The 20,770-nt window shown below is 46.5% G+C and overlaps 1 long non-coding RNA gene and 6 other non-coding genes across 7 annotated transcripts; 5 read left to right on the top strand and 2 right to left on the bottom strand.

Moving 5' to 3' along the window:
- Window positions 1-73, top strand: TRNAV-AAC (transfer RNA valine (anticodon AAC)). The gene has a single exon. It is a non-coding gene; the product is annotated as a tRNA-Val (tRNA).
- Window positions 74-12,233: 12,160 nt separating this feature from the next.
- On the top strand, window positions 12,234-15,042 carry LOC132344844 (uncharacterized). Its single transcript, XR_009493868.1, has 4 exons — window positions 12,234-12,393; window positions 13,221-13,261; window positions 13,773-13,882; window positions 14,512-15,042. It is a non-coding gene; the product is annotated as an uncharacterized lncRNA (long non-coding RNA).
- Window positions 12,444-12,515, bottom strand: TRNAQ-CUG (transfer RNA glutamine (anticodon CUG)). Its single transcript has one exon. It is a non-coding gene; the product is annotated as a tRNA-Gln (tRNA).
- On the top strand, window positions 13,704-13,777 carry TRNAN-GUU (transfer RNA asparagine (anticodon GUU)). Its single transcript has one exon. It is a non-coding gene; the product is annotated as a tRNA-Asn (tRNA).
- Window positions 14,380-14,452, top strand: TRNAV-CAC (transfer RNA valine (anticodon CAC)). Its single transcript has one exon. It is a non-coding gene; the product is annotated as a tRNA-Val (tRNA).
- Window positions 14,971-15,042, top strand: TRNAE-UUC (transfer RNA glutamic acid (anticodon UUC)). The gene has a single exon. It is a non-coding gene; the product is annotated as a tRNA-Glu (tRNA).
- A 690-nt stretch (window positions 15,043-15,732) lies between these two features.
- On the bottom strand, window positions 15,733-15,803 carry TRNAG-CCC (transfer RNA glycine (anticodon CCC)). Its single transcript has one exon. It is a non-coding gene; the product is annotated as a tRNA-Gly (tRNA).
- Between the last annotated feature and the right edge of the window lie 4,967 nt (window positions 15,804-20,770).

The following is a 20,770-nucleotide window of genomic DNA, read 5'->3' as shown; positions in this document are numbered from 1 at the left end:
GTTTCCGTAGTGTAGTGGTTATCACGTTCGCCTAACACGCGAAAGGTCCCCGGTTCGAAACCGGGCGGAAACAACTCCACTTTCCCGCAAACTTTTAGATTCATATTTTAAACATAAAATGAAGGCCTGCCGCGTGGAGTGAGACTTGGAACTTCAGCTTCACCGTCAGTCCTTCCAGTGAATATTCAGTGTTGATTTCCTTTCCTGACTGGTTTGAACTTTCCTTGACCTGCATACAGGTTTTTCAGGAGGCAGGTAAGGTCGTCTGCTATTCCCATCTCTTGAAGAATTTTCCACAATTTGTTGTGATCCAAACAAAGGCTTTAGCGGAGTCAATGAAGCAGAAATAGATGTCTTTCTGGAATTCTCTTGCTTTTTCTATGATTCAGTGAATGAAAAACGGAGGAAAAGAATAGAACAAAATTATTTGGAAAAATATATGGAAAAAGTTAAATAGAGACTACTACTAACAGTGGAAGAAACTTCATTGGTAAAAGGAGTTTACAGGATGATGATGATGAGCCTACTCTTTCATGAATTCTAGGATTCCCAGTCAACCTGTTTTCCTGCAGAGATCCTCTCTGAGGATCAGGTACTATCTGGTCGTACGTCCTTCTGTGTGTGTGTATACAAGACACAGTGGAGTAGGGTAGTAGTGGAGCTTGGGAGAGGATGCCCAGACTGGAAGCAATCATACATCATTTACATTCTAAAAGAGAGAAACAAGTCCCTGGGTGGGCTCGAACCACCAGACTTTCGGTTAACAGCCGAGAGTGCTAACCGATTGTGCCACACAGACCTGAGACAAGTTATTCCTCCCTCCCACCAAAAGCAGCATACTTAGGGACCTAGGCAGAGCCACCTGTGTTTCACAGCATGCAGTTTCCGCCTAAAATTGTGTCCCTAGCACGGCGTTTCTCCAGACAACTGGAGAGATGCAGTCCACTCAGCCTGTTCGTTCCCGTCGGGAAGCCGAGATGTTCCTAGGGCAGAAGGTCACCTGAGCGCCCCCGCCGCGCATTGCGCCCAAGAGACGCCCCGAGCTTGAGCCGAGGGGCCCCCGAAGGAAGCTGCTGGCTCTTGGTGTTTGCTATCCCTTCATCCGACCATTTGTGCTTCTGGGCAGCGGTTTAGTGCGTGTGGTCCGTGTGGCTGCAGCTGGCAAGAGATCAGTTTGTCGTGATCCACACAGTTAAAGGCTTTACCTGTCTTTGGACTTAGGGAAAAGAAAGGTGTGAGGCCGGCGAAAACATCCGAGGAAGGACAAGACCAGGAGAGAACAGAGAATGAGCCAGAAGAAAGAAAGGGACTGGAAGGGAGAGGGGCGGGCTGGTACCGCGGTGGGAGCCGTGGCTGGGTTGGGGCATCGCAGCGCCTCACTCAGGAGCCATGCCCACCCTTTACTGGGGTGTCCAGGAATCCGGTTCACCCCAAATTGCAAAGCTGCTGGCCTGGCATTTGTTCTGGCATTTTCCTTTGCCAGTTCCATGAGGAAGTGCGAGGTGGGTGGTGTGGGTTAGCAGGTGAATGCAAGACCTATGGGCTACCTTGGGGATGACTGGTGGGAAAGGAAACACACAAATTCACTTTCCCCTTTGCAGGCTGGTCTTCAGGGTCTGGGTGGGAAACTGGAAAATCTGAGTGCCGATATCAATACTAGTTTTGAGATAAGGAGATCAATAGCCAAGCAGTCAGTGAAAGTGGTTATGTTGGTGGGGTAGTGGGAATGGGAACCTGACTGGGGCCAGTGGAGTACTCCTTGGGGTATATGTAACTTGGTATCATTCACATGTGTGTTTGTGTGTGTACAAACATATATACATAGTAAGGAGCACTGCTTATATTTTAACTTTAAATTTTTACATAGTCATAAATAAATATATATCTTATCTAAAATTCTGGGTCTTGTGTCATGTGTAAGAAGGTTTTCCACTTAAAACCTTAATTTTTTTAATTGGGGGATTTTTGAGGTAAGGAATTGGACTACTGTTCTTTTGATGAGCTGATTAGATGAACTAGTAAACTGGCAGATCCCACTAGCCCAGGAGGCTACCACTGCCACTGTAAGGTATCAGGAACTTAAAGCCACACCCAGACTTTATGCAGTGCAGTGCCAAAATGCAAGACCTTACACTCAGTGGTGACATGCAAAGTGCCATGTGCTGAGGCATGGTCTACAAGTTTTACATGGGTGTACTCACTTTATTCTTTCAACAGGCTTCTATCATATCATCATCCTCATTTCACATATGAGAAACCTCAGATATGGAAGGTTAAGTAACTTGTCTAGTCACTCAATCAGTGAGTGGGAATCTGAAACCAGCATTTTGAACTGGAAGCCTGCCTGGCTCCACAGGATATGGTGCCCATCAAAGAGGAACACAAATGGTAAAAATGTTTGGCAAGAAATTTAAGACTGTATATGTCTTTCACAAAACACCAAGGAGGAGTCACGTAACATGAATAAAATTGTCTGCAATATTCTCATGAACCACTTGCCTCCCAAACACCTTTCTTATTCCAAGAGCTGCTCCCCTTGAATCCCCAACTTAAACACACCTTCCGCAAGAACTAGATTTTCCCTCCCTTTTATCCTTTCCTCTCACCTTTCTAATACCTCTTCCATAGCTCTTCTGTTCTTTCACTTCCAGGTCATTCATTTTTTAAATTACAAATATTAAATATATCTAAAGAAGGAAATAAGCAGTCATCCATAGTCCCACCTCCTGGAAGGGACCACTGTTATCATCTTAGCATGTTTTCCTCCAAATCTGTTTTTAAATTATTCTAAGCTGTAGCAAAAGGTGCATGGGTTCATGCTAAGTCATTTCAGTCCCGTCTGACTCTTTTGGACCCCAGTGACTGTAGCCTGCCAGGCTCCTCTGACCGTGAGAGGATTCCAGGCCAGAATATGGAGTGGGTAGCCATGCCCTCCTCCAGGGAATCTTCCTGAACCAGGGATAGACCCCACATCTCTTGTGTCTCTTGCATTGGCAGGTGGGTTCTTTACCATTAGTATCACCTGGGAAGCCCCTAAAGTATGTAGGTTTATTTTTAAAATTTCAAATAATGCACAAAATACAAATATGTAAAATTTTGAAACATCTTAAATTCAAAAGTAACTTCTGTTAATGTAGGTAAATGCTGCTGGAATCATTTAGTTATATCAACAGAGAAAATAATATATATAAATATGCTTTTATATGATTGAGCTCTTATAGGTTCTATTCCTATTTTCAAGTATTTCAATTTAATAGTGCATAAATTTAATGAAAAAATACAAAAATGAAAAAACTGTTGAACTTTCAGTCAAATTGTTTACCTTAAGAGATATACATTTCTAAAAGAACCCTCTAATGCTAATAATAATTATAATTGAATTAAGTTATTAAAATTTGGAATGATTCTTCTCATTACTTTTTAAAAATCAAATTTTTAAGACTTAATTTAAAAATAATACAGTCTATCCATTTCAAGATTGATGACTTTTGACAACTGAACATGCCTATGTAAACATTACCATGTTCAAGAACATCTCCAGCACTCCAAAATATCCTCTTGAGCCCCTTTGCCGACAATCTCCCTGCCACGCCCAGTCCCAGGTGCTCAATGATCTAGTTCTTTTCACTAGGGATTAGTTTGCCTCATCGAGTAATTTGCATAAGTGGATCCACAGAGTATATACTCTTCATCATTCAGGGTGACGTTTTAATCCGTATTGTTGCCATGTATCAGGAATTTGTTTCATTTTATTGAAGAGTAGTATTCCTTTGAGTGAATATATCACCATTATATCTATTCACTTCGTGATGGACATTTGAATGGTTTTCAATTTGGAAACCATTATGAACAAAGCTGATATTAGCAGGTTCCTTTTGTGGGTATATGGTTTATAAATTCCATTTAAAACTTTTTATAAATTCACAAATTTATTTTGTGAATGTGAATTCATTCACAAATTATGAATAAATTCATAAAGACAAAATTTATTGAAATGTTTAAAAAATGTATTCAAATATTACAAAAGACTGATCTGTGTGCTTGAGGCTGACCCTAGCAACCAGCATTTCCAGGTCTTTTGCTCATGGACTCCAATGGGTACAGCCAAACAAATGAGATCAGAAGGGAGAGGGGAGGAATGTGAATGAAAAAGGTTGCCTGCCATATCAGCAAACAAAGCATGCTGTGCCATCTAGCCACCAGCCACTACCAACTTTAATAAGTGCATTAAGAATAAACCTATCTGTTGTTGGAGTAGGAAATGGCAATCCACTGCAGTGTTCTTACCTGGAAAATTCGATGAAGAGAAGAGAGTGGTGGGCTACAGTTCATGGAGTAGCACAGAGTTGGATATGACTGAGCATGCATGACTGAACACAGACTGTGGTATCTTAAGTCCACAAACCCTGGCCCACAGCTGTGAAAGCACCAAGTTCCAACCACTAGACTGCCAGGGATTTCTTATCACATCTTAAGATATCAGTTGCTGCTGCTGCTAAGTCACTTCAGTCGTGTCCTACTCTGTGTGACCCCATAGACGGCAGTCCACCAGGCACCCCCGTCCCTGGGATTCTCCAGGCAAGAACACTGGAGTGGGTTGCCATTTCCTTCTCCAATGCATGAAAGTGAAAAGTGAAAGGGAAGACACTCAGTCATGTCCGACTCTTTGCTACCCCATGGGCTGCAGCCTACCAGGCTCCTGCATCCATGGGATTTTCCAGGCAAGAGTACTGGAGTGGGTTGCCATTTCCTTCTCCAAAGATATCAGTTACCTGGGTGTAAACTTTGTTGAAGCACTTCATTATATGTTTATTTGAAAGATGCAAGAGACTGGATTGTAAATATTCTCATCACAAAAAAGAAATGAGAATTATGTGATGGGATGGAGGTGCTAGTTAATGCTCTGGTGGGAATCATTTTGCCATATATAACTGTATCCAATCAACGTGCTGCACACCCTAAACTCACACAGTGTCATATGTCAATTATATCTCAATAAAGCTGGAGAAAAAATTTATGAAAAAAGAAAGAAACCTATCTCTTGTATCTTTGGAACCCATCAAAAGCCTAGGGAGACACATTCCAGTGCCTCGAGTTCAAGTGCTACCCAGCTGGGGAAGAAGAAGGCCTGCTTACTCACTGGCCGCCTAGCCAAGGATGTCTGCTTTGGCTCCAGCTGCTGAGGACAACTCCACCCGCCTTCACCGGTGCCAGGAGGGCCTGGTCCCTGCCTATATTCACTTCATCCTCAGGAGTGGTTTAGATGAGGAAATCACCGAGGATTCCTTCTTTTCCCCTAATCTATTCCCACTCTTTCACTGTGTGTCTTCAAGACCACTGTTGGATGCAGAAAGTACAGGACTTAAAGGAGATGCTGCCCTTGTCCTACTGGTCTCTTCTTGCCTGGACGTTGCTGACCCGGGGTTCAGAACCAGAGCGGCCGGGAGGCCACTGGCTGCCTGAGAACCTCTGTCGCCAGGTGCATCCAAGTGCATTGTGCACCTGCGCCTCTCCAGTTCCCTGCAATTTGAATCTGCTGCCCCCGAGCTTCTCAGGTGGCAAGAGAAGAGTAAAGCAGTCCTCTTTGACCTGCAGTAATCTCCAGGGCTGGGAGGATCTGTGAGTTTATCAGCTCATCTGATCAGATCAACAAAAGAGCAATAATGGTCCAACTCCTTCCTTCCGGAATGCTGAACTTTTTCAAAAAAAATCATGGTTTTACAGTGGAAAACACTCCCCTACACATGACAATAGACCCAGAATTTTTAAAGACTGATACTTATGACTACACACAAATTTAAATCCAAAATACAAGCAATGAACTTTTGAAAATATCCTGTATGTAATACAATGTTACACACGCCCCCAAACAGTAGTTTCCTGATCCCTTCCCATGTTCCTTTTTTCCAGGGATAACCATTTTCACTGACTGTTTGGCTGTAAATCTCCTTATCTCTAAGCAAATATTGACACTCCGATTTTCTGGAGCCCGACGCTGCAGACCAGCCTGCAAAGCTGAAAGTGGAGTGTCTGTGTAATTCCTGCCCTCCAGTCATCTCCAAGGCAGCCTCCACCTGCAGATCTACATAACCCACTTCACCACTCCACACGGAACCCGCAAAGGGAACTTTGTCAGAACAAATGCCAGGCCAGCAGCTTTGCGATTTTGGGTGAATCGGGTCCCGGGACACCTCAGTAAAGGGTGGGAGCTGCTCGCAGTGAAGCGCTGTGGTCGCCCCAATCCAGCGACCGCCCCACCGCAGTACCTGCCCGCTCCTCCCTCTTCCAGTCCCTTTCTGCTTCTGGCTCATCCTCTGTTCTCTCCTGATCTTGGCCCTTCCTCGGATGTTTTTGCCGGCCTCATACCTTTCCTTGTAACCTCTGAAAATTTCAAGTTATAAAGATAAGAGAGATGCTTCTCAGCACCGCGAAAGGAAAACTAACTAGCTATTCTGGTCCATCACGGGCCTCATCCGTACTTTTCTCCCAAGCAGTAGAGGACACAAATGTTTCCATCCGCTCACGTCGTGACAAATCATCTCGGCGGAGCAGAGTCGCGGCAGAACGAAGGGAACCCAGCCCTCGGCTCCGGACTCCCAGCGGCTCGTCTCCCCTTCTGCCCCGGAGCAGCCTGGCCGGGCAGCCCTGGGTCAGGGACCTGGGTCTCAGACGCCGAAATCTGCGACCTCTTTCGGTCTGAGCTTGGGACCAAAGGAGGAGATTTCCAGGAGTGAAGGTTAGAATCTTGACCAAAGAGCGGCTTTGCGTGTCCAATGGTGACTTAAGAGCAAGAAACTCTGAATAAAATCATAATAAACTGGGACAGGGCCAATAAAAAGTCGGAAGAATAGAGAACTTGAATAAAACACAGTTCTTCTCATTCAGGTCTGGAACCCTCGACCCTAAAGCTGTCGAGATTTCCGGCTGATTATCAACATCGCAGCCCCTCCACGTCACCATTTAGTCACAGGGACAACTTTTCTAATTAAACAGAAAGGTTCCACGAGATTTGAACTCGGATCGCTGGATCCAGGGTCCTCACCTTACACCATGGAGCCTATTTGGCAGTTCCTGTCTCTCCACTGCCAGGGAAAGGGTATCTGTTTCTTCAGCCTCCATATGTCCCATTCCTACTCCCAAGACTTGAACACAGTTGACCCTCACCCCTTTTGCTTTCTTTCAGCTCCTTTTCTTTGATAGGCTCAGTTCACTCTCACCTCAGAAAATGAGGTAAAGTCCACCATTCTTCTGGTTAAGCAGAATGTCCCATCTTGAGGTAAAATTTCTGCAAATAAGAGTGCTATTTGCCTTTTCCTTGCCTTCACCTTTTCTCATTGCTCCAAGAGGGCAGATGGTTGTCAGGGCAGGAGGCAGGATTTCCTGGGTCCCTTAGTTTTCCCATAGTACAGATTACCCTCCAAAGCCACTGCCACCACCTCTTATCTGTAACATGTAAAGTGTGTCGGCAGTGAAGTGGGAATGGAGGCAGGAGAACTCGCCTTTTCTTCATACATTTCTGATTTGGGAGGGGTAAGGTTTTCTCACAAGTGTATATTTGTTAGATTTACAATATAAGTAAAAATGGCCATTTACATCAAACACTCAGACAAACCAGCTATACTCACCTAGAAGTGAAGTGAACCTCGCTCAGCCTAGTCTGACTTTGTGACCCCATGGAGTGGAGCATGCCAGTTTCCTCTGTCCAGGAGATTCTCCAGGCAAGAATACTGGAGTGGGCGGCCATTCCCTTCTCCAGGGGATCTTCCCAACCCAGGGATTTAACCTGGGTCTCTTGCATTGCAGGCAGATTCTTTACCTGCTGAGCCACTAGGGAAGACCCAAAGTCACCTGGGGTGACTCAAAATCAACCACATGTTGAGGAGGACATGAGGCACAGCTCTGACACTTAGGCAGTCACAGACTCTTTGGTCAGGTCGGTCAAGTCAGTTTCTCTTCCATTTCTTAACATATCAAATCTAGAAATTGCAGTTTTAAAAAAGGCGTACAAATATCAAGGTACACAAGAGAACTGTTTGCTGAATCATAGAGGATGCACATCCAAGTTGTCTTACAGTACAGACGGTACTTATGTACCCAAAATACCACCACATTAAATATTTGCATGTATAATAGGTATAAATCGTATCAGGGCTCAGACTAATAATCTTTACTTCTTCATTGTATCTCAAAAGTGTTTCTTCCCTAAGGCAATACACATAACAGAAAATATAGCACCAGTTTTTGGCCGGTCAAAAGAGTCGGAAAGATGGCTAGTGTTGCCTTGAGACATATTGTTTCCAGAGACTGGAGAGAGGTTGACTCAAAGAGGAAGGAGGCAAAAGGGATGCTCTTGTTATGAGGAGGAAGTTCACAGCTCCAGGGTGAGAATATGAATCTTCTTTTTGGAAAATCAAGTTGCTGAGTGGTAACAAACAACATAAAGTCAAGGTTTATGAGTTCAAGGACCTGAAATGGACTCTGACTCATTAAGGAAAAAATGTTACATAAGAAAATATGTTGAGGGATCCCAGAATGGCCAGGAAACCTGGAGAACAGGGCTCTCACAAGGGGCAAGGACAGAATCATGTGAGGTTAGAACTGGGATGGGTGGAGATGTGTGTTCTTCCCATTTCCTCCAGCCTGCACATCCGTCCTGATCTGCAAGCAGAGAACTGGCAATGAAGGGTGGTCAAGCTACATCAGAGCAAACTTCAAGAACACTCACAGAGCAAACTGCAAGAGCAATCATGGGAGGCTTTGTCTTGATTCTGTTTACAGAAATTTCTAGAAGTATCAAGTTAATTCAAGGTGAAATAAATAAGGGTAGAGTTTGTCAAAAGATTCTGAGAGTAGTGACAACAATATTTATGATTTCACAGCTGATAACATGATTCATCCAGTAGTTTCTAAACCCAGGCACATCTGACAACAAATGCTTACATTCCTCCCATTTTAAAGAAGAAAGAAGGGAGGCACAAGAAATTTTCTTAATTTGTCTAAGGCCACATAAGGACAGAACTATTTTTACAACCCGGAATTTGTACACAGATAGTTGGGTCTCTCTTCTCAGAAGGTGGGTGTATCAAGATTTCTCAGTTGTAGGGATGGGAAGAAGACCAAGAAGAGGAGAGAAGGCAAGAGAGGGATGGGGGAAGGGTAGAAGCACAAATTCTTTTATTCTCTCCTTCCTCCCCTCTCCTTAGGCCTCCTTGATTCTTTTTTTTTTTTTGGCCTCCTTGATTCTTGCCTGCACCAGCCCTTTCCCTCCTTCCCCACTCTGCTACCTGGAGTGGAGCAATGTTCAGCTCTAAGGATTCCTGCCCAAGCCTCCTGGGAGGTCTCAATGCCTTCCTCCCAAACCAGCCTTCCCAGCTTGGTTTTCACCCTTTCCCGCTCCCAGGCAAATCTCACAGAACGCAGCCTACCCAGGCTGGGATGCAGGAGCTCCAACCTGCTGGGGCTGCTCTGGGGCCTTTCTGTTGCCCAACCCACTGGATGCTGCGGATTCCAAAAACTGGGATGAAGGCTTTCAAAAAGAAACCGTTCACTTGGAAAACTTTTCTCTATTTCCCTTCTCAACAGTCTTCATGGGACGAAGGGCTAAAGACGACAATGTATTCATCCAAGTCTTAGAGCATCGCAGTGAGTGCGGGACTCTGTCGCCTGCGCGGACACAGAACGACTATCCCCGAGATCTCTGTGCTTAGTCTCTAAGTCCTGTCCGACTCTTTGCCACCCCATGGACTTAGCCCGCCAGGCTCCTTGTCCATGGGGATTCTCTAGGCAAGAATCCTGGAGTGGGTTTCACACCCTCCTCCAGGGGATAGTCCCAAACCAGGGATTGAAACTGGGTGTCCTGCATTGCAGGCAGATTCTTACCGTCTGAGCCCCAGGGAAGCCCACTCTGGTGGAAATCGCCTGGTGGACACAGGAAACCTAACACAGCCCCGGAGGCCTGTGCCAGGGTAGGCAAACTCTCATTCGTTGGGTGTAGGCGAGGACTTGGGAAGAGCCATCATGGGAACCCACCGTGTGTTCAGCTGTCCTTGGATCTATTTCGGTTCAGGCCCACAGGATTGGAGCCCTGGTTCCTGGTATTTCTGGGGGATCTGGCATCTGTGGTCGGTAGACGGCACGGAAGTGGCACCGTTTCCCTGGGATCAGGGGTCTTATGCTAGGAAGAAGTGTCAACCCCAAAGATTCCAGGAAAAGCCGGTACTACTCTCTCCGTAGCGTTCGGCGGTTAACCGTAAAGGTTTTTGGTTCGAGCCCACCCAGGGACGAAGAGGTGGCATTTTAGAGGCCACCAAAGAGACTCCCTTTTGCCAGGAGAACATCAGAAAGTGCAGCGGCGAGCCGGCATGCAAGAGCCCAGGAGTCAGGTACAAAAGAGCAGCGGAGAGGGCGGGTCCCAGGAGATTGGAAGCGTCGATCATTCCTGAGAGCCCAGAGTACTGACCGCCGGCGCTGTGAAAAGGGCCACCGCGGCGCGGGACTGCAGCGTGGGAGCGGCGGGGTCCACACCGCTGGGCCCCGGAGTCTCCTGGCCTCGGACACACCCACCGTCCCCGCCTCCTGGGGCTTCCGGGAGCTCGGCAATCGGCTGGGGCCACACCTGAGCTCGGGGGCGGAGCTAAGGGTCTGAGGCCTCTGCGTTGGGTGCGGGACCCCGAATGCAGCCTGTGGGGGCCCCAGTGTCCTCACTTGAGGAGAGATGAGGAACTGGAAGGCAGGGGCCTCGGGAACTGGTGTCTCCGCGTCTGAGCGAGCTTGGGGCTTCAAGGTTCCTGTTTGAGTGTTAAAATTAGGTGGTCTAGATGCTGGTGGCAGCATTCGGGATTTCATGAATACAGTGTTAAGTAGTGGAGGGTGTCCCGATTCCGTAGTGTAGTGGTTATCACGTTCGCCTTACACGCGAAAGATGCCGGGTTCGAGACTGGGCGGAAACAGGTTGCTCTCCCCCACCACCCCACCGGGGAGATTTCTGATTGGTGGAACCACCTCGTCCTCACCCCCACTGGCTCAGTGATGTCCTACTCTTTTCAACCCCATGAACTGTAGCCAGTCAGCCTCCTCTTTCTATGGGATTTTCCCGCTACTTTGCTAGAAACCCATCGGGTCAGTGCAGCTGCCCCCTTCACTCTTGCCTGGCTCCCTGTGTCCTGCAGGGATCATAAAGTGTTCTGTCAGGACACAGAGGTGAAAAGTTCTTCTCTGTGGCTGGTGGAATAGAGAACCAGATGGGAAACACGTCCACAGGAGGGGGAGTATCCTCAAGAGCTTTCCAGGACTGTTGAGTGGATGCTGTCAGATGGGTCTAAGCCCCAGGATAATAATGCTTAGTCTTGTGTTGTTCTGGCCTTGACCCAGTCCCAGGTCCAGTCCGAATTCAAGCACAGAGGCATCCAGCTTTACCACACATATTCCACTCTCCCTCTCTCCAAAGTGGGGTAGTGAACCACCTTTTCTGTCTCAGTGAATAGAACCCATGTGGGTTGGGTTCTTTTTTTTCCCCCTTGAACTTTCTGATTTGCTGAAATGTAACTCAGGAATATAAAAAACATTTAGCTTCAAATAAATTAGTTCTCTCCGTGCTACTTACAAGAAAAAATTTCAAATTGATAATAAGGATGAATCTTTAATACTTTTAACACTCTAGACAATTCTAATAATTGATATATAATTGCATAGAAAATGTCCTGTCATACTCTCAGAGATGACTCCTGGTACACCTTACCCAGCTTTAATAATTTTGGTCTAAAACCTACTTCATGTTGACTTTCAGATTTTCTAAAAATGTGGAAAATATTGGAGCCACTCTATTAGACATTGTAGAAGTCTTGCATTTATTTTCTATTCAAAATCCTAATGAAAGTGAACTGCCTAAATTTTCTGTAGTGCTTTGATTCCCTTAAGCAAACTCTAATTCCAAAAAAAATTTCCATTTATAAAATTCAAAATTTGTGCCACAGAAAATTAAATATACCATATAATATTTTTTCAACGAAGATTAAGTCATATAATCATAGAAATCATAGTTACTTATATTCCCCTTTCAAAGTGGGGGAAAATGTTTTTAGGTATCATCTATTATGTGAATATCTGACCGGCAACCATTTACCCACAGGGATACCCGTGCAGTTACAAGACTGGGCAGTGCGCAGCCCCCTCGCGGGGCAGGACTTTGTGAGCTCAGCCTCTGCCTTTTACGCCAAAGACCCAGGGCACCCGACGATGGGGCGGCCCTGGCTGGGCGGCTGCGCCCATGGCCGGGGCTTGGAAGGCAGAGATGGGCAGAGCCGCCCGGGTCCAGCGAGGACGCCCCGGATCGGTCCCACAACTGTCCGCCGTGTCCGTGTGAACCACGCCGCTGAGGGTCGCGGGAGACCTCAGGTGGGTCCTATTAGAGGAATAAAAAGTGTTTCTTTTCTAAGTAGGCAGAAAGGTCCCACCGAGCTTTGAACTCGGATCGCTGGATTCAGAGTCCAGAGTGCTCACCATTACACCATGGAAGCTCCTCGGGAGCCATCTGGCCTCCATCGCCAGAGAACGGTATCCGCTTCTTTAGCCTCCATACGTCCCACCCATAAGCTCAGGGCAGTTCTTCTAAGGCCCTGAGGAGACTCCAATATGGTTGACTCCCCTAGGTGCTCAACCCTCTCACTTTCTCTCTGCTCTTTTCCTTTGATCGACTCAGCTCACTCTCACCTCAGAAAATGAGGTGAAATCCACTTTGGGTTTTGTGCCAGGGAGGACCCCCTAGGTCTCTATCACCAACCACATATTCTGTTTAGGTTAACCAGAGTGTCCCATCCGGAGGTAAAATTTCTGCAAATAAGAGTGTTATTTTCCTTTTCTTTGCCTTCACCCTTTTCCCATAGCCCAGAGGGGGCAGACGGTTGTCAGGGCAAGAGGCAGGGTTTCCTGGGTCCCTTAGTTTTCTCACAGCGCTGATCACACTCCTAAGCGGCCACCACCTCTTACCTGTAACATATAAAGTGTGTCAGCGGTGGAGTGGGAATGGAGACAGGAAAACTCTTATTTTATTCTTCATATATTTCTGATTTGGAGAGGGATAAGTTATTCTCACAAGTGTATATTTGTTGAATTTACAAGGTGAGTAAAAGTAACCATTTGAAGAAAACACTCAGACAAACGAGCTATACTCAATTAAAGTGAAGTCAATGTCGCTCACTCGTGTTTACTCTTTGTGTTCCTAGGGACTGTACCTGCCAGGCTTCACTGTCCAAAGATTCTCCAGGTAAGAATACTGGAGTGGGTGGTCATTCCCTTCTCCAGGGGATCTTCCAAAATCAGGGACTGAACCAGGGTGTCCTGAATTGTAAACGGATTTTTAATGTCTGAGCCCCCAGGGAAGCCCACTCTGGTGGAAACCGCCTGGTGGACGCAGGAAACCGAAGCACATGCCCGGAGGCCTTTGCCAGGGTGGGCAAACTCATTCGTTGCGTTTAGGCGAGGAAACGGGAAGCGCCATCGTGGGAGCAACCCGGTGTTCAGCTGTGCTTGGATCTATTTCGGTTCAGGCCTGGAAGTTTCGAGGCCTGGATGGCGGTTTCTCCAGGGGCGCTGGCATCTGTGGCGGGTAGGGGCAGGGAAACAGCACCGTTTCTCTGGGGGACAGAGCGCTCACCCCGGGAATGAGTGTCTACTCCAGAGAGTGTCCAAAAGAACCCCGTAGTGCTGTCTCTGTGGCGCAATCGGTTAGCGCGTTCGGCTGTTAACCGAAAGGTTGGTGGTTCGAGCCCACCCAGGGACGAAGGCGTGGCATTTTACGCAACACCAGAGAGAACTCCCTTTTGCCAGAGGACACCGGAGAAGTGATGCGCCCAACGGACTTTCAGAGAAACACAACAGGAGTCAGGTGCAAAGGAACAGCGGGGAGGGCGCGTCCCGGGGGGATTGGAAGCGTCGGTCATTCCTGAGAGCCCAGAGCGCTGATCGCCGGCGCCGAGAACAGGACCACCGAGGCGCGGGTCCGCAGCCATGGAGGGGCGGCTTCCACACCGCTGGGTTTCGGGGTCACCTGGGCCTCGGGCGCACCCACCGTCCCCGCCTCCTGCGGCTTCCGGGAGCTGGGGAGTCGGCGGGGGCGACCCCTGAACTCAGGGTGCGCAGCTGAGGGTCTGAGGATTCTGCGTTGGGTGCGGGGCCCCGAAAGCAACCTGTGGGGGCCCGAGGGTCCTCACTTCATGCGAGAGGAGGAACCCTAAAGCAGGGCCCTCCGGAGCCGCCGTCTCCGTGCCTGAGAGAGCTTGGGGCTTCAAGGTTCCTCTTTGAGTGTTAAGAGTTGGTTGTGTGGTTACTGGTGGCGGGACCTCGAATTTCATGGATACAGTGTTCAGGAATAGAGGGTGTCCCGTTTCTGTAGTGTAGTGGTTATCACGTTCGCCTCACACGCGAAAGGTCCCCGGTTCGAAACCGGACAGAAACAGGATTTTCTCTTTCTTTTTGCCCCCCTGAGATATGTCTTCTCATTGGAAAAACCAACAGGCGCGAAAGGCACGGGGTGAGGCACGGGACGCAGCTGGAGGAAGACTTGGTGACCACCTGGAAGTCTCTTTATTCAGCTCTCGGAGAGGCCCCGGAGCCACGTCAGAGATCTGGAGGTGGACGGATCCGCTCATCACCCGCCACTCATCACCGAGCCTGACGACAAAGAAAACCGAGGTTCACAAGGAGAGCAAGACCTGGGCCCGGCAAAACGCAGCGCTACAGCTAGACCAGGAGGGACCCAGTCCGCTACTTTGTGTCCTTGCCCCAGAGCAAAAGCGACGCCCAAGTAAGGAGACGTGAAGGGCGATGAGCAGCGGGGCAGGGCTGGGAGTCTTGCACAGCGGCACACAGCCCTGGGCCGCCGCGACATTGCCTTTCCCGCTTTCTGACTTTCTGAAGGGTCATCTTCCACTCACCTTTCACCTGGAGAAGCTAAATAAGGTATTTGTCTACAGCTCCCTGGTGGTCTAGTGGCTAGGATTCGGCGCTTTCACCGCCGCGGCCCGGGTTCGATTCCCGGTCAGGGAAAGCTTTCTTTCTTCCAGCGTCTGCACTCACACAAGTCTCTCTCTTGCTGCCCAGATCGGAACTGTATTTTGCTTAAAGGTCCAGTGCAGAACATTTCTGCACAGAGTTTCTAAATGCCGCTGAGTCCGGGCCTCAGGGTCCTGGACCTCGGGCTGGCTGTTGGAGCTGAGATGCCGTGAACAGCCTGTGCTGGCCAGCTCTGGCCTCCACTCTTTTCTCCTGGCATGGTAAACCCAGAGTCTTACTTAACAGTTTTCATTCAAAGAGAATGTGAGGCTTCAGTTCCAAAAATTCATTAAAATCCAATACCAAAAGCTTTTGTAAGATACCAAAAGTTTGCAAGAATACGAACATCGTATATTCTGTACCTAAGTGCTCGGTTAACATCACATTCTTTCTTTATGTAAGAGTCATGACATCACTTGATAGTAACGTGCCGGTATCTCGGGATTGTTCCTTTCCTTTGGCGTCCCTCTGAAAGCTAACTTCTGTGGGAAGGCCAGGGAACAGCTTTCCCGTCCGGAAAGGGGCCCGCTTGGCCCTTCAGGAACCTGGAATCCGTTCTCTTTAGGGTGTAGAAAAGGTACATATGTGTTAGTCGCTCAGTCCTTTTGGACTTTTGGCCATCCCTTGGACTGTAGCATTCCTCTGTCCATGGGCCAGTGAAGCTCAAAACAAACACAAGAAAAATGCATTGGCCGGAAATCGAACCCGGGTCTCCCGCGTGGGAGGCGAGAATTCTACCACTGAACCACCAATGCCAATATATAAAGCATATTTGCAAGGATAGCCAAATGGAGTTTTATTCAGGTCTTTCTCAAGTTGCAGGCCACTCATACCCTGTGCTTGTAGACGGCCTAGGCTTTCATCCTCAGCCCTCAGCTGTACCGGCTGCCCTCTGCCCTCTGGCCTCCTGCGGGTTGCTTTGGGGGGCACTCAGGTGGGCTTTGGATCCGTCTGAGTGGTGGAACAGCCTGGTGCTCGTGCTCACTGGCCCAATCTTGTCCAAAACTCTTTAGGATCCCTTGGACTCTAGCCCACCAGGCTCCTCTGTCCATGGGATTGCCACGCTCCTTTGCTAGAAACCCATCGAGGCAGTACAGCTGCCCCCTTGGCTCTTGCCTGGCTCTCCACTCCCTGCAGGGAGCATAAAGTGTTCTGTCAGGACACAGAGGTGAAGAATCCTTCCCTGTGGTTGGAAGATGAGAGAACCAGATGGGAAATGCTACAAAGGGAGGGGAATATTCTCAAAAGCTTCCCAGAACTGCTGTGTGGGTGCTGTCGGTTGGGTGGCTGCCCTATGACAATAATGCTTAGCCTTGTGTTCTGGCCTTGATGCAGTCCCAGGTCCAGTCTGAATTCAAGCACAGAGGCACAGTGTGCTTTCCCACACATATGTCATTGTGCCTCTCTCCAAGGGGAGTTCTGAACCACCTTTTCTATCTCAGTGAAGAGCAATCATGTGGGTCTTTTCTTTTCTTTTTTTTTTTCCCCTTTGTTTTGTTGAAGTGTAACTCAGGAATATAAAAAAGGTTTAGCTTTAGATAAATTAGTACTCTCCATGCTACGAACAAGAATAAAATTCAAGTTGATAATAAGGATGAAACTCAAATACTTTTAACACTCTAGAGAATTCTAATAATTGATGTGTAATTACATAGAAAATGCTTGTCCTGTCATGCAGCCAGAGATGACTCTTGGTATGCACCACACTACTTTAATAATTTTGGTCTAAAAATTACATCATGGTTACTTTCAGATTTATTATTATTTATAAAATTTAAAATTATGTGTCCCAGTAAATTAAATATACCATATAATATCTTGTAAATCAGGATTAAGTCTTTTGAGTCTCGAAATCATAGTGACTTAATTATTCCCTTTTCAATTTGGGGTCAGTGTTTTTAGGTATCATCGAATATGTGATTTTAAGCAGCATTTATCAGACACGACTCAGGTCAAACTGTGATGTTAAGATCTATCACTAACTGTAAGTTCTTTGACTGATATTAAATTGGTTGAATTAATGTATAATCTTTGCCTGGAGAATGTCTAAACAAGGTAGAAATAATAATGCCCATATTTTTATAGGTTATATATAGAAGGGCTCTAGCTTAACAGCTTAAGAGAATGTGTGGGTGCATTTAGGAGATGTTCCTGAATGTAGCCATAACGTCACTTGAAGAAGAGTACAACACATGGACTCTCTAAGTTACCTGTTGCTTACCTGATGTACTCCTTTATTAAAAAAAAAAAAATCCTGATTCTTAGTTACCTGCTTTCTAGATCTCAAGTCACCCATTTTCCCATGTGCTATGTTATTATTTTTTTAGTCACTGCAGGGTCCTTAGGTGCTGGCAGGCAGGTGAACCTGAGAAGAACATGACAGGCTGCTCTCCTGCTGTGATTCTTATTTGTCTGTGTGTGTGTGAGTGAGATTCCTATTTTTGATGCCTCCTGGTGTGAATGCACCAAGGAGTGGGACCTTGACTTTGCTCCTGATACAGCAGTTTTCCTGGAGAAGGGCCTGGTGCCTGGTGAGCACCTAGTAAGTGCTTGCTGACTGAAGGATTCCTAATGCACAGTTCTGGAAAACTGATGAAGAGGACAGAATGTGGGTAAGATCCACAGAGGCCTAGAGTATAAGGGACAGAAGGACACAAACTCCAAGAGGGAGAGATAAGGGCAGAGAGAAATGTCCTAGAACCTAGAGACATCCTCAACTGAGTATGGAAAATCTGAAGAGCTCTTCTTTCCTCATGAACTTCAACTGAGGAATCAGTGGAAGGTGAACCAGGAACTCTAAGGATCCAAGTTTGCACAAGATGTATTATCGGTGCAGGATTCTGTAGCTTGCAACAATGTGTCTCAAATGAGATAATTTTTGCAGATAGCCACGTACTGTCGAGATATCATACAGAGACAGTCTCAGGCTTGCAAATGCACCCACATACCAGAGGGAGACCCCTCATTAGATTGTGTGCATCCAACCAAAGCCAAAATACAACTCATGAAGGGAAGAGGATAAATGTCTGGGACCAGTGGGCTTTTTTTTTTTTTTTAACTCCTGTAATCCATAAGCTGCTCTGCAAGAGGCTCTCTGGAGTCATTCTGGCTGGTCTCGTCTGGACTCAATGACTTGGTCACTACTGAAAACAGTTACAATTTTTAGAATACTTTCCAATCAGCTTGTAAGTTTAGCTGTTGAATATGTGCAATCTCTGGGAAATGTACACATTGTCTTTTCAATGTACCTCCTGCTAAGTTGAGTCAGTAGGGCACAAATACCTTTGTTAGAGTAACAGACAGGTGTATTGACAATTTCTTGTGATGGCAAGACCATGAAGCAAAAGACTCTTTCCTTGAGTGGGCAAAATAGATTGGAATATAAGTTAGCACCTCTATTTAGGGAAAACTAAGAACATAAAGAGATGCCTTCAGTTTCTAGCCAAGGTGCAGTGACAGAAATCAGATCAACCCTCCTTCCTAAATCTCACTCTCCCTCTTTGTCCCACTCCCAAAGGAACAAAAAGACAAAACACACGAAATACTGATTTCTAAGACACTGGAAATCAGGCAGCAAAGGATAGCCAGCCTTGAGAGGTGACAAACAAACAAGGTGAGTCTTGCCATGGGCCCAGCTTCCTGCTTTCAGTGAGTTTGCAGGCTGGGCACAAAGAGGAGGATTTCAGGTAGTGTTGGTGGAAAGCAAGGCAGCTAGAGATCACAGGACAAAGATCCAGTGATTCTTATTTGCAAAGCAGATGTAGAGCAAAGGTATGGCTATCAAGGCTGAAAGGGGAGTTGGGGGAATTGGGAAATTAGGATTTACCTATATACACTGTTGATGACATTATGTATGACACCACCCTTATGGCAGAAAGTGAAGAAGAACTAAAGAGCCTCTTGATGAAAGTGAACGAGGAGAGTGAAAATGTTATTTTAACACTCAACATTCAGAAAACTAAGATCAGGGCATCCAGTCCCACTACTTCATGGCAAATAGATGGGGAAACATCGGAAACCATGGCAGACTTTATTTTTCTGGGCTCCAAAATCACTGCAGATGGTGACTGCAGCCATGAAATTAAAAGATGCTTACTCCTTGGAAGGAAAGTTATGACCAAGCTAGACAGCATATTAAAAAGCAGAGATATTACTTTTCCAACAAAGGTCCATCTAGTCAAGGCTATGGTTTTTCCAGTGGTCATGTATGGATGTGAGAGTTGGATATAAAGAAAGCAGAGCACAGAAGAATTTATGCTTTTGAACTGTGGTGTTGGAGAAGACTCTTGAGAGTCCCCTGGACTGCAAGGAGATACAACCAGCCCATCCTAAAGGAGATTAGTCCTGGGTGTTCATTGGAAGGACTGATGTTGAAACTGAAACTCCAATACTTTGGCCACCTAATGCAAAGAGCTGACTCATTTGAAAAGACCCAGATGCTGGGAAAGATTGAGGGTGGGAGGAGAAGGGGACGACAGAGGATGAGATGGCTGGATTGCATCACTGACTCAATGGACATGGGTTTGGGTGGACTCCGGGAGTTGGTGATGGACAGGGAGGCCTGGTGTGTTATGGTTCATGGGGCTGCAAAGAGTCGAACACGACTGAGCAACTGAACTGAGCTGAACCAGTACAATAAATAACAAATGAGAACCTATTGTATGGCACAGGGAATTACTGGATGCTCTGTGGTTACCTAAATGAGAAGGAAATCCTAAAAAGAGGGGATACATGTATATGTATGGCCGATTCACTGTGCTATTAACACAACATCATAATTAACACATCCTAAAACAGCTATACTCAAATAAAAGTTAATAATAAAAAAAAAAAGAAACATGAAGAAAGGTCCAGTGATGAGAGAGAGAGAATGCTGGGATATGAAAGGGGCTCCCTCAAGTACTCAGCAGAGTAATGATCGGGGTATCCTTATGAAGAAAGTGCCTGAGGCCAAGGAAAGAATGTTTTAACAAGATCCTGGAACAACTCCTGGTGCTCACACAGGACAAGCAATTGTATGTAAGTGATCTCCCCACACAGACTGGACTACTTATAACTCATGGGCCATTGGGAAGAACATTCAAAAAACTCTTGTGATGGACAGGGGGGCCTGGCTGTTAAAATGCTGCACTCAATATGCCCATAAATTTGGAAAACTCAGCAGCAGCCACAGGACTGGAAAAGGTCAGTTTTCATTCCAGTACTAAAGAAAGGCAATGCCAAATAATGTTCAAACTACTACACAATTGTGCTCATCTCACATGTTAGCAAAGTAATGGTTAAACTTCTCACTGTGAGGCTTTCACAGTATGTAAACTGAGAACATCCAGATGTGCAAGCTGGATTCAAAAAAGGCAGAGGATCTAGGGATCAAATTGCCGACATCCCTTGGTTCATAGTAAAAGCAAGAGGGTTCCAGAAAAACATCTACTTCTGCTTTATTTACTTCGCCAAAGACTTTGACTGGGTGGATCACAACAAACTGTGGAAAATTCTTCAAGAGATGGGAATACCAGACCACCTTACCTGCCTCCTGAGAAATCTGTATGCAGGTCAAGAAGCAACAGTTAGAATCAGACATGAAACAACAGACTGGTTCCGAATTAGGAAAGGAGTATGTCAAGACTGTATGTTGTCACCCTGCTTATTTAACTTCTATGCAAAGTACATCATGTGAAATACCAGCCTGGATGAAGCACAAGCTGGAATCAACATTTCTGCA

Source organism: Bos taurus, chromosome 3, assembly GCF_002263795.3.
Source record: "Bos taurus isolate L1 Dominette 01449 registration number 42190680 breed Hereford chromosome 3, ARS-UCD2.0, whole genome shotgun sequence".
Taxonomy (NCBI): Eukaryota; Metazoa; Chordata; class Mammalia; order Artiodactyla; family Bovidae; genus Bos; species Bos taurus.
Note: the sequence above shows the minus strand (reverse complement) of the source record. Positions and strands in the feature narration are given on the sequence as shown.